At 40.2% G+C, this 13,916-nt stretch overlaps 1 protein-coding gene across 1 annotated transcript in view; it reads left to right on the top strand.

Moving 5' to 3' along the window:
• LOC129721968 (WD repeat and FYVE domain-containing protein 3) overlaps positions 1-13,916 on the top strand; it is a 280,812-nt gene that overhangs the window by 143,717 nt on the left and 123,179 nt on the right. The window lies entirely within an intron of this gene.

Below are 13,916 nucleotides of genomic sequence, written 5' to 3'. Positions count from 1 at the left end.
AACTTCACATCACGGCTAATTGTCACTTTTCCTGTTGGTTCGTTCACCAGGCGGTATGCTTTCGATGCCTCACTGTAGCCAACGAACCTCAGCTTGATTGCTTTGCTATCCAGCTTTCCTCTCTTCGTGTTTGGCACATGACAATATGCATTTATGCCAAATCGCTGAATGTGTCCGAGATTGGGCTTTTGCGCGAACCATCGCTCATATGGTGTGCCAGTGATTGACTGTGACGGCAATCGGTTTTGCATGTAGTTTGCCGTCATCACCGATTTTCCTAAAAAACGCTTGTCAAGATTTCCATCGATGAGCATACACCTTGCCATTTCGACTAAGTAACTGTTTTTCCTTTCAGCCACCAAGTTTTGCTGTGTGATGTACGGTACCGTCAACTGTCCAACAATACTGTTTTTCTTCAAGAAAGCCTTGAATTTCTTACCGATGTGCGATGTGCTCGCCACCGCGGTCTGACCGCAGAATTTTGGGTTTCTTTCCAAACTGCGTCTTGACCAGTTCAACGTACTCTTTAAATTTCTGGAGCGCTTCTGATTTCTCACGTAAGAGATATACCGCCGTGTACTTGCTGTAATCGTCGATAGACGTTATAAAGTATAGCCTGCCGCCCATAGTTTCGTACGCGTTGGCCCACAAATGTCAGTGTATATAACTAAAGTTCACATCAATAGAAATCGTAATTCTAATTCCCTAGCAAAAAAAAAATCGGTGCAACTGCAACTTTTCACCTTCGCATCATCAGCTACCGTTTGCAATTTCAACACGACCTCGCAGTCTCTATGACCCAGCCGCCTGTGCCAAACATAAATGCAGTCATCACTCGTCGTTGTCATGGATACACGCTCTGATGATTGACGCATCACAAATTAATTTCCAACGGACTCCGCCATCGCACAAACCTTTTCACCTCTCATGATTTTCGCTCCGCTCGCATCGAATATTACAACGAATCCTTTTTGCACAAGTCGTTTCACGGAAAGTAAATTGGACTTCATTTCCGGAACGAACAAGGCACATTCTATCGGCACATCACGCTCTCTACCAGTACCATCGATGGCATTGATTCGCCCAGCACCGCGGCCTTTTAAACGAATTTTCATTCCATTTAAAGAAATCCCGGTAATTTGCAATATGACAAGTCGCACCGAAATCTAATATCCATAGTTTTTCCGTTTGATTACCGCAACCAGTAAGGAACGCGTAGTGATCGTCGTTGCGCTGCGACACGTTGTTGGCTTAATGCTACTTGGCTACCACTTTTGGTTGCTTAGTCCCAGCTTTCGACTGCTTGGTTACGCTAACACCACACTTTCGTGACCAGTTCTGGCTTCGTGCCCGCTACAGTAATCCAATTGCCCTCTTTCGTCAGCAACAGTTTCATTCTGAAACTCCAATTATCGTAGTTGGAACCATTGAGCTTCGGAAACGACACCAGTTTTTCTGCCATCTTAACTTATAAACTTCTGAATATTCTTCACCAGTTCCGACTCCGGTCGCAAAATCCCATAACCTATTGGTTGGCAAAGTGGAATAATCGGACTGGACTTGAAAATATCTTGAAGAACTGTTAAAAGTATGTCTTTATTCAACGGTTGTATGATAAGAAGCTGAATAATTTTTAACTCTATGCTATATGTAGCGATTACTTCGATTTGCAGTTGCTTGCTGCGTTGTACGCTGCAACAGACCGAGGTAAGCAATTGAAGAAGCGGCAATGGAATGTGATATTAAGGTATAACTGCCTTTAATGGACCACTTAGTACCGTAGCTGCAAATTTTGCAAGAAAAAGTGTAAATATCTAAACTGAATTAAATATTTCATTATGTATAAACATGAAGTAACATGTTTATCATCTTTTCTGCTTGAAAAACAACAAGATAATACCTCTATTTTCTTATAATAAAAGAAATAAATCATCGCTTTAGTTTCCTTTAATGGGCCTCCGTTTCCTTATTTGGACCACAACAATTTTCTAATGTGGGCCAGGTCTTAATAATATATCTCTTCAACTGTAGCTGCCGCTGATGAAACTAACTCTGGCTTACGCACTGAGAGTTCTGGATGGCGGTTCATGAATGCACAGTACCATTTATAATCTAACACAGATAATATTGCAATAGCATTGAATAACATAAAAGTTTACTATTGTATCAACATACCGGCTTTCATCATGCAGTCCGAATGACGAGGGTTTTCTGAAATGAATCTTGCAACTGTAGACTGCAGCCGTTCTCTCGTAATAGGGAATCCTTTACGTGATATCCGATTTATCCAGCCAACAATTGAATCCTAATTCCGCGACAGTCAATGCAGTTGGTTTACCTCTTCGTGGTTTTCCTGACCAGTTGCTGCTTGCACGAAACATTACGGTGGATCGTGGAAAATTATAGCACCTGTAAGCTTCTTTAGTCGAAACACCACTTTTTATTACTTGAAGACACTTAGTAACCGCTGCTTCAGTATATTTTTTACCAATTTTCGGTGTTTTTCGCCTTTTAGCGGCAAATTTGAACAATAACACGATCATAACAAATTTATGGTTACTATGGTAACTATGATTCGCGACGTTATTTCGATGATAGCTCTTGTTCGAAATGAAGCATGTCGGAATAAGGAAAACAGTATTATTTCCACCCTTATTTGGGCCACTATTTTTTTCAATATTTTAAGTTTTTTTTCTAGTAAAATTTATTGCTTATCTTTTAAAGACACTATTATAAATCTGATTAGTTTCGCTCGGAAAGTGTGATGCCAGTACAGTTTTTGGTAAAGCCCTTTCCTATGAAAATGTAACAAACCATGGCAAACCAGGTAGCTGTTATTAAAAGACATTTTTGCAGCTTTAATGAAGAATATTATAGTAAACGTCTGTTGCAACATTTCTAATGAAGAACCAGAGGGGATTCACTGCTGTCAAATTTCATATATGTGTGCGTTATCGCAGATCAACTCTGGTCCATGACGTTTGTAACTATGAACAATAATGGGGGAAAAATCACTACATAACACATTCATGAAAGTTTTCCGCGGTTTTACGAGTTTTGATTTAAAAACGTTCCGGTTTTATAATTTTTCACATCGATCAATTTCATTAACAAAAAGAACGAAAACCAAAACAAACGCCATGTTGCCGAATATGTTGGTTACACGATGTTTGATAGATAGATCCCCCCTGTGAAGAACATTATTGAAGTTGTCAAAGCACAAATCAAAATAAGTATATTTATAATGTGTCATTTACTGTAAAAAGTTTAGGTGGTCCACTAAAGGAAGTGGTCTATATTTAGCAGATCTACCCTATTATAGACATTGGATGGGGTAGCACTAGTCCCAGTATTTTAATTGTATTGTAATAAGGCAATCCACGAGGCAGTTGAGATCAGCTGATTTCAGTTTGTTTTCAACTTATGATAGCTTTATGTATGTTCGATCGGTCGCAACTTGGATGCAGTCCGGATCCAGAAGCGTGAAAACAAATGTTATCCGATCGGTAGCTCAATAGTATCGCGAGTGCCAATCCTAAATACTAGGGATGGGCGATACTGTCTGAAGTATCGATACCTGAGTACTTGAATACTTTTGCACAAAACGATACCAAGTATCGTGGTATCGATATAGAAAGTATCGATGCCAAAATACTCGATGCCTTTGGCAAAAGTGTGTAGGTATACCTGTATCCTGGGTATAACCTACCAGGACTTTCTCCAGAAAACCCTGTACGCGCAATTGGCGCGGAATTAATACACACAGATTAACGTGGACTAACTGACTTTATTTTCGTACATCACTACTTAAATATACCCTACCGGTAACTCAGAGAGAGAGACTTTCTCCACTCTCTGTTTACCTTACTAATCTCTTAACCTAATCTAGTACTGCTGAAGTATAGGCGGCGTTTTGTTTATAACACAAAACTTGTTTATTTTGGTCGAGTTTGTTTGCCGGTGGCACGGCAGAAGGCTGTGCGAAGTTCTTTGCCACCTGTGGCATAATCTGTTGATACATAAAGTGTTGACAGAGCCGTTCGCGGTCCTCTGTCAAGGGAACCAAATATTTCGCCTGACTAAAGCATAGCAGAAGGCTATGCCCTTCTAGGAACAACATTTAACTTTAATTATAAGGCTCGTGACGGAGCATTGGGTTCTTTCTTCGCAGGGTGTGACGTCACATCTGCCACCCCGCCTAGTTGGCCATTATCTAGAAGAGACAATGGTCACACGGTCCGTCCTGACGGCCGATAGGTGTGTTTTATTCTTTTTTTATTACAATTATTCTCGCGTTTTTATACAACTATATACACCGTTGTTTTTTATAATATGCTTTTTTTTTTCCTCTGGCCAATGAAATTTTGTTTTTCAAAACTGTAGCACCGTTTGAGTTTACATTATCATACATGACATTTTCCTTATTTAAAATTAACAATTGCTTGCTCGCCTGATGCGCTGCGTCGTGAAGATATCTGCTGTTTAGCTGTCGTGTTCAAGCGTCGGGTTGCAGGGGGTTTGAAACGGGAGGGTGCGTCTGGCAGTAGAGGTTCTCATCGGTTGTTTGTGATGTCATCCTCGCGAACTCATCTTTAAGTCTTCATCGGGTTATTTGCAATAGTTCAATGGTTATCATTGCACTTTAATTTAAGGCTGCAGTTCAGCTGGTTGTTTTACGATTGTTCAGAGTGTGTTGTTGAACTTTAATGTTGGGTTAGCCGTGTCCCTTTGACATAGATCGGCTGTATTTTTGTTTGGCTGATAGTATTGTTACGCGCCGTGTGGCGAAAAGATTTGCGATTGCCACTGGCTCTGTTGCATAATGCAGTCACTTGGTTTATCATCTTTAACTGTCTGCGAGGGGTGTCCAATTACCCGCTAGCATGTGTGCACATTTTCAAAGCGTAGTGCGTAAAGACCATAGTTGATTGAACACGAGCAAAATTTTATAGCGTCATTTTGCTTGTTTGGCTTTGACCTCGAATCCTCATTTGTAGAAGTCAATAACTCTCAATGAGTAATATATATTTGGAACAAATTATTACGCCCTTCGCTGTGTAGTTTGCTGTATTCGTCTTCGCGCTGAAGTCTAGATTCTGGCTCGACCATGAGCCGCATTGATTGAGTTCTGTTGCACATCTGACCTCTTCAGGGATCAAAAACTGGAAACTGCCCGTCTCCTCTTGGTAATAACGTTAGGCTTTACCTCCATCTCGACCATAGACACCCGCCGTTCAACTCTCCTCGCAACCGTCTGCTTCCCTTTTCGCGTCATACTGGGCATTATGGTATGCCCCCATCTCAGCATCCGTTGTAATCACCTCGGTCGTCTTCGAGGATCGGGAACTCGTCTCGTTGTCAATTTTTAGATGCTAGCTGCCCTACTTAGCAAGTGGTGCATTATTTTTTTGCCATTATTTCATCAATTCTTTTTTTCGTTTTGTTACTTTTTCCACTTGCTGTTTAAAATTAATTTCACACGCGTACGGGCTCTTATGTTCTATTATTTCTTCTAATCTTCTACTTAAACACTATGCCCGTTTTTCTTTTTCTTCGGTTAACATAATTTTTCTTTACCTACTAAAGTGTACAATATATTTTTCTCTTGATTATATCGGATGCTATTGGTTAATCAACGTCTACATTATTCATTCTCAACGAATTTTTACTTCACAATTATTTTTTTTCACTTGAACTCAATCCGATTTACAAAAAAAAAATTTTTTCTAATTCTTGTGCGTTTTTTTTTCTTTGTCAACCTCTGTTGCCCGTCGTGGCTCTTTTTCTTTTCATTAGGTGTGTTTTTTTGTCAACCTCTGTTGCCCGTCGTGGCTCTTTTTCTTTTCATTAAAACATTTCTCTTTCTCATAGCAACTCTTTCTTTTCTTTTATCGGATTTACAATTTTTTTATCCGATTTACAAAAACTCTGTAGGCCACTTTTAATTATGATACTGCTGTCTCAGTCCGTCATACTTACGTTCTACTTACACTTCGCCTGATATGCAGTAGTCTGCATAATACCTCTCCCCCTATCCTTCGAAGGTGCGTCTACCTGTTGCTAGTGATTCCTGAAAGATAAGAAGGTTAGGAAATAAAAGAAAAAATTTCGCACTTCCATTCATACTGGGTTGACTACTCCCTTGTCCGTTCACCTGATACGCATTCATCTCAATCGTTCCGGGTAGTCACTCCCGTTGTTTCCACTCGCCCAATCTTAACTTACAATAGATAGGTGGAATCTTTTAACGCCAGTAGTCCCCTCGTCTGGAAGGTTTAGCCTTCTTGTCCAAAGTCTCTCCTAGTTTTATTGTCGTTCGTTATTTAGGTCATCTCCAATACTTCATTAATCGGTTTTCTTCTCTCATTGGGCCATTAGCCATTTTTAATTAATCAAACCCCGTTCTCATATTCACTATATATTTTTCCCATGTTAAATTCGCATTTTTACAAACAAATGCTGTTCTAAATTCTTTAAACTCCTTACAATCGCCCTCATTGTTACTTCCCGTCCGTCTTTTATCGGGCCATTGGCCATTTTTTCCTACGTCTGTCTCGCACTAACGGGGTCATCTGTACTCTGTGGATCTATCCCATGTTAAATTCGCATTTTATGTAAAAACGTTCCCTGTGTATTATTTACTTCTGTTTTCTGTGTTCCCACACGATAGGTTATTTTTTTTTGTCTATAAATTCAACCACGTCTTTCCCCAAGTAAACGTCACGCCCTTTTGACACTTGTCCATCAAAGGCTTTCCATAATATCGGCGACTATTCATATTTCTTCACTTCATTTTATTTCAGTATACTTTTTCATACAGCTTTAGGTGCTTGGTACTATAACCTATTTTATTTCATTTTATTTTATAACATAGTTTAAGTTCGTATAATCAGTCATAATATCGTTTAAGTCGGTTATTATGAACTTTCTCTAAACGGTTTCCGTTTTTGATTACTGTGGTCATTTCACTTGGGAATTCCACTACTTCATAAGGTCCTCTCCACATATTCTGGAGCTTTTGACCTGATCCTGTCGGGACTGATTTCACTAAAACTAAATCGCCATACATGGGCTGCCATTCATTTGCCTTTCTGTCATAAACTTGCTTGCGCTTTTCTTTTGAATCCTTTAGGTTGGCCTTCGCGTTCGCGTGGAGGTCAAAAAATATTTTTTTCATCTCTTGTGTATATGTTTCATATGTCAAATTGTCCACTCCATTCCGCTTGTAAATGGAGGTGGGAATGCGTGCTGTACGTCCATACAACAATTCGAAAGGGGTGTACCCCGTTGATGAGTTTACTGAAGTATTATACTGAAACGTAAAAAATGGGAGTAAGTTATCCCACGTGTGCGGTTTTCCGCCAATAAATTGCCTTAGGTAAGTTTTTAACTCCCGATTAGATCTTTCCACCAAATTTGCTTGTGGGTGGTACGGACTCGTCGTTATTTTCTTAATTTTCAAAATTTTGCACACATCTTTCATGAGTGTGCTTACAAAATTCGCACCGTTATCTGTAACTAACTCCAACGGTACGCCGAATTTGCAAATATAATTCTCTACAAAAGTCCTCGCTACCGTCTGGCTTTCTTGGTTTTCCATAGGTGCGACAGTTAAATATCTAGTTAGGTCGTCCTGCATGACCAGACCATAACGATTTCCTAAGTCGGATTCGGGTAACACTACTATATCCATGTATAATTTCTCGAATGGCTCCGATGCGGTTGTGGTGATCTGCATCGGTATCTTGTTTGATCTTCCAATTTTGTTCTTTTGGCAGGAATCACACTGCCGAACGTAGTTCTCGATATCTCGTTTTATCGTAGCCCACGTAAAAAGTGTGCCAATTCTTTGGCGCATTCGTCGCGCTCCTACGTGCCCTCCTAAGGGTGCATCGTGAAATTCCTTTAAAATTGTTTCCACTTGATCTGGCGCAATTACTGTACGCTCGCTATTAGCATTATATAATACTATTTGTTTTTCTAGCTTACCCGCTAGGAACTGAATCATTTGCAGAACTTCCTGTTGCTTGATTTTTCTGAATGATATTAGGTGAATGACCCCGGCTGCCTTTACTGCCGTGGGGCTCTTATTGAAGCTATCTAAAAATTGTGAAAAAAATTTCCGGCAATCGATTAATGAACTTTCGCTGCCGTCTACTATGAAACCGCCTACCTTCTTGTCTTTAAATTTGAGTACACCATCCTCTACGTAGTCCTTCAGTCCTTGTGACAGCTGATACAGTGTCTGAAGTTCTCTGTACGCCGTCCGACTGTTCAAAATGACAAGACGAGCTTCGATATTCCTCTCGTCCAATATTCTCTTCGAGACTTCCACCGTCTCACTTGGTATCAGGTCATTTGATAATGCCTGTGAAAAGTCATCATATGAAATGTTGACGAGTTGTTGCTCATCCTCGTCCTCAGCGTTGTCCGCAATGTCTATGGCACTCAAGTCTTGTATTGTGCCGTTCAAATCATCCGAAGCGTTCTTCTGCTGCTCTAGCAGGCGTTTCTGCTGGCGCGTAATCATGGCTATCTGCCTGTGGGGTGAACTTTCCTGCCCCTGACACGTCCCATCTGACAAACGTGACAAAAAATCGGCGACTATATTTTCGCTACCCTGTTTATACCTGATGCTGCATTCCAAACCCTGCAACTTTAGTCTCAATCTTGTCAGCGTTGGAGATGTCTCTTTGAGCCTCCAAATAGCTATAAGTGGTCTGTGGTCCGTGTAGACGATAAACTTTTGACCAAAAATGTAATGTTTGAAATATTCTATGGCCCATACAATCGCCAATAGTTCCTTTTCTATGATATGATATCTGGTCTCTGCACCTACAAGTGCACGACTCGCGAACGCGATCGGCCGGTGCATGGATTTTTCATTCGACAGGACGGCTCCAATAGCATAATTGCTAGCGTCTGTCGTAATAACAAAAGTGTCTTGATAATCTGGCCGGACTAAAACTGGCTCTGTAATCAGCGCGTTTCTAAGGAATTCGAACGCTTCCTGACATTCTTTTCCCCACACAAATTTAGCGTCTTTCTTCAACAAATCATTCAGCGGCTTGCGCTTCTCCGCGATGTTGGGGATAAACTTCCCGTAAAAATTTACTGTTCCCAGAAATGACCTTATACCTTTTACGTTTGTGGGTGGCTTAAGGCTTTGAATGGCCTTAATATTTGCATTGGTGGGTTTTATTTATTTTTATTTGAGCTTTCACGTCCCCTATCTCAAAGAGAACAGTATTCATAAGTTTTTGGAATATTGAGGGGCTGTTCTTTAACCCCATCGGCATCCGTGTAAATTCGAAGTGGCCTTTGGGAGTGGAAAACGCCGACTTATCCGCATCTCGGCGGTCTATCGGGACTTGATAGAACCCCGATTTTAAATCAATTGAGGAGAAATATTTTGCCCCTCCAACATTATCCAATATCTCATTTATAAGAGGTATTGGGTATACAAACGGCTTGGTAACTTCGTTCAATGATCTAAAGTCTACCACAATTCTGTATCTTTTATTACCGTCAGCATCCGTTTTTTTTGGTACACATAACACCGGTGCATTCCAGGGACTAGTGCTGGGCCTAATAATTCCCTGCACCCTCATTTCCTCTATTTCTTTATTAATGTGCCGTTTCGTGGTCTCCGGAAATCTATATTGTCGTTTATTAATAGGCACATCCGATGAAGTTTCTATCGTGTGTACGGCGGCGTCAGTAGTAGTTAACTTGTCGCCCTCGAAAAAGAATATATCCGCATAGCTTTCGACCATATTCTTCACTGTCCTGAATTCTCTATCAGGCAAGTGCGCCAAATTTAGCACTTGCCGTAGTTCTTCAATTCTTGCATTTCCTTTTGACTCTGGTGTCAGCTTGTGCTCCAACAGGTCATAGTCAAGCCTCGAGTCTAGGTCCAACTCGGGCATTATAGTATTCTTCGAGTCAAGAAAATTGTTTTTCGGCTCTTTATTTCGATATGTTTGGTGCTCTCTATTTATTTCGTTTTTGTCTACGTCAGCCTCATTGCGGGCTGTGTTGCTAGTATCTCGCAACTCGTTCTGCACCAAAACTCTATTTCTGGCTGCCACATAAACATGTTGACTAAGGACTTCGTCTTTGGGCATACTCCACGGACTCAAGTCGTCCGGACTTCTGTTTCCGTGTTTCTTGAACACTATGTAATCAAAATTATTTCCTATTTGAAGCGTATGCTTCTTTAAGAATTCTGCGCCGATTAATCCGTCGCTTGGCAAATTTTCTAATATATGAAATTGCGTCGGGATCAAAAAGTCTCCGACTATTAAATCCAACATAATTGTACCTGAGGTACGCACAATGTCTTGGCCGATACCTCCAAAAGTGGTTACGTCCTGTGTATTTACCGGTACATTCAAAAGATTCACAATGCGTGCATTAATTATATTCGCACATGCACCTGTATCTAAGATCAGGTTCAACGTAAATTTGACATTCTGCTTAGCCAGTAGGGTTAACATTAAGTGCCCTCTGACATCGTAATATACTCGCTTAGCCACACAAGCACTGTTGTCTCTTATGTGATTGCATGCGGTCCTCCAATCGGCTATTTCTATATTACTAGGCTCATCGGTACATCTCCGCCAGTCAACATCTTCGCAAAGTTCTGCTAAATCCTCGTTAAAATATTCCTGTGCAACAGGATCCAAAATACCTTCTTTTTGCGAATTACTACTTCTTTCATTAATGTTGGCTACCATAAGCATTTTCTGAGGCATCCGGGTATACGAATTCCTGTACCTCCTATCAGTTGGTCCATTTTGACCGTAATAATTATATTTCCAACCAGTGGCGTAGCCCCTTTGACTCCGCCGACATGAACGTGCGGTGCGATAACTGTAATTGTATCGATTACCGTCGCTAGATCTACATATATTGTCATAAATGTTTTGCTTGTAGATTATTCTATCCCTATTTTTGTCATTATAATATTCATTTCTTCCCAGGCGGCTGTTGCTACAATTAGCGTCTTCGTAATTAATTGTGAAAATATTTCTGCTACTATCAAATTGTCTAAGCGCATCGCGCTGTCTTTCGACCCATTCTAGGCCCTGTATTCTGTTTTCTATTTCCGCGATGTGATAACGCTCATGGTAGTAATCCTCTAAGTCGTCTAGCAGCTCTTCTAACTTCAATGCTCGTTTACCTTGAGCAGCTTCTTTCAATGTGGTGTCACACAAACCCGCCATAAAATGTAATCGAAGACTAACTATCATGCATGACTTCGTACAATTAGTTTCGTAGGAGTCGATTTGCTCCTTAATTTTCAATATCCTCTTTTTATAATCAGGAAAGGTCTCATTCGCCTCCTGTTTCAATGTTTCTACTTGATTTATAACTGCCTCGATGCGTATAATATCCCCAAATTCCTTTAATAAATTCTGCTTAACCTGTGGCCAAGCATTTGCGTTAATTCTATGTATTGCGGCAGCAGCTCTGCCTTTTAGTTTCAATAGAATAATATAAACCAGTGGAGCGTGTGATACTCCTTCTGGTATCCCCCGAGCAAAATGCTCGATATGATAAACGAACGCTTCTAGTCCGTCTAGCGATCCATCAAATTCTGGGATGCACTGCATGGCATCTGCTTTTGGAAACGTGTACTCCATTATGAATATAAAATTTTATATATATTTCTTGAAAAAAAAAAAAAAAAAAATAAAAGGTACTGCGGAATAAATACTATAAGGGCAGAATAAATACTACTACAATAAAAGGCTTATGTAGCCTTCTTCCTCTTTTTCCTAGGTATCACTAACGATTCTGTTGACCAGATGTGATAACGTAGCGTGACCGACTCTAATTTCTTCGTCGCGCCATCAAAAAATCTGAACACCAAGTTTCGAACCATTTGGTGTTAAAGCTTCAATGTTTATTTCTGTTAATCAATCAAACAATTATTTTAATAATATTTTTACCCCAACATGTCTGAGATAAAATAGGCATTTTTTTATAGTTCAATGTTTATTTCTGTTAATCAATCAAACAATTATTTTAATAATATTTTTACCCCAACATGTCTGAGATAAAATAGTCATTTTTATAGTGTAATTGAACCAATTTTACAACTAATCTAAAATTGTAAATGTTCAAATTAGATGGCGTTAAGAGCTGTTTCATAAGAATATTGCAACATCTGTCTCCTTACGACAACATTCATCATAACATATTTTTGCTGTCTGTTAACATTTCCCCCCGGCGGATATTTGATTGTATCGCCGCGCGCGTTGCGCTTATTGATTTACTTTTTTCTTTGACCTACTAAACATGTCACCGCTACTAAATCGTTTTGCTTATGCCAGCAGCACGATCTACCAATGGCCATTAAAATTACTGCATACAAACCGCGACCTTGACCGTGCCTGGCACAGCTGATCGCAATAACACTGTAAAATACGTCACCTATTCAACCTGGTGGCATAAGAACGGGACGACAAGCATTCTAGCATATGCTACTATACTGTATAAGTAAAGACGCGATCGCAGAGGCTCTCACGCTCTTTTTATATCGCTAACGATAGCGTAGCTCCCAATTTTCATACTTGCTGTATGGCTACCAGTGGGCTAAAAACTCTTTTTCAGAACAATTAAGGTGAGTTCCATGTGCGTAACTCTGTCTGTTTGCGTTCTACAATTCGTCTTTGCCATCGGTGTTGCCGCAGGCACTGCTATTTAATTAGTCAGGTCGTGCAAATGTCAACTAGTTTATTTCGCTGGTACGGAGTCACATTATTTTTGGGCGAAATGAATGAACCTTTTTTGTTATAGAGAAGAAAATCAAGAACTTACCGGTTAAAATTTATCTTCCTGTTGCGACAGATTCGTCTGAAAAAAAAAACAAATAAATCGAGTTCGCGTAATGTTAGATTTCTTCCAACACTTTTTCACACTTTTTACACACTGGTAAAGAAAATCCTTATCACACACAACAACAGCTTCGCACTTGTGTTCTTGTCCATTTTTAATAATTTTTTTTTTACCGTTATCGAACACTACTTATACTTAAGCTTCTTTTGACTTTATATTACCTCGCGTGGTCCGTTTCCTTTTCTAGAAACCAAATCCCACCGCTGTCACCACATGTGTAGGTATACCTGTATCCTGGGTATAACCTACCAGGACTTGCTCCAGGAAACCCTGTACGCGCAATTGGCGCGGAATTAATACACAAAGATTAACGTGGACTAACTGACTTTATTTTCGTACATCACTACTTAAATATACCCTACCGGTAACTCAGAGAGAGAGACTTTCTCCACTCTCTGTTTACCTTACTAATCTCTTAACCTAATCTAGTACTGCTAAAGTACAGGCGGCGTTTTGTTTATAACACAAAACTTGTTTATTTTGGTCGAGTTTGTTTGCCGGTGGCACGGCAGAAGGCTGCGCGAAGTTCTTTGCCACCTGTGGCATAATCTGTTGATACATAGAGTGTTGACAGAGCCGTTCGCGGTCCTCTGTCAAGGGAACCAAATGTTTCGCCTGACTAAAGCATAGCAGAAGGCTATGCCCTTCTAGGAACAACATTTAACTTTAATTATAAGGCTCGTGACGGAGCATTGGGTTCTTTCTTCGCAGGGTGTGACGTCACAAAAGTATCAAAACCGTTGGTAACGATACTGGTATCGCCTATCCCCAATAGAAGGCATCGGTATCGTTTCAAAGTATCGTTGGCAAAGTATCGATACCGCTACTTATCGCTGGCAACGAGTATCGATGCCAAAATACTCGATACTTCGGCTCCATGTATCGATACCGTTGGTATCGATACAAGTATCGCCCATCCCTACTAAATACAACAATAAAAAACCACTTTTGACAATATTTCCGACATTAAAAGATTTCTGTTATGGTCGTGTTTTGGTTTCGAAGCTTTA

Source organism: Wyeomyia smithii, chromosome 2 (genome assembly GCF_029784165.1).
Source record: "Wyeomyia smithii strain HCP4-BCI-WySm-NY-G18 chromosome 2, ASM2978416v1, whole genome shotgun sequence".
NCBI classification, from domain to species: Eukaryota; Metazoa; Arthropoda; class Insecta; order Diptera; family Culicidae; genus Wyeomyia; species Wyeomyia smithii.
Note: the sequence above shows the minus strand (reverse complement) of the source record. Positions and strands in the feature narration are given on the sequence as shown.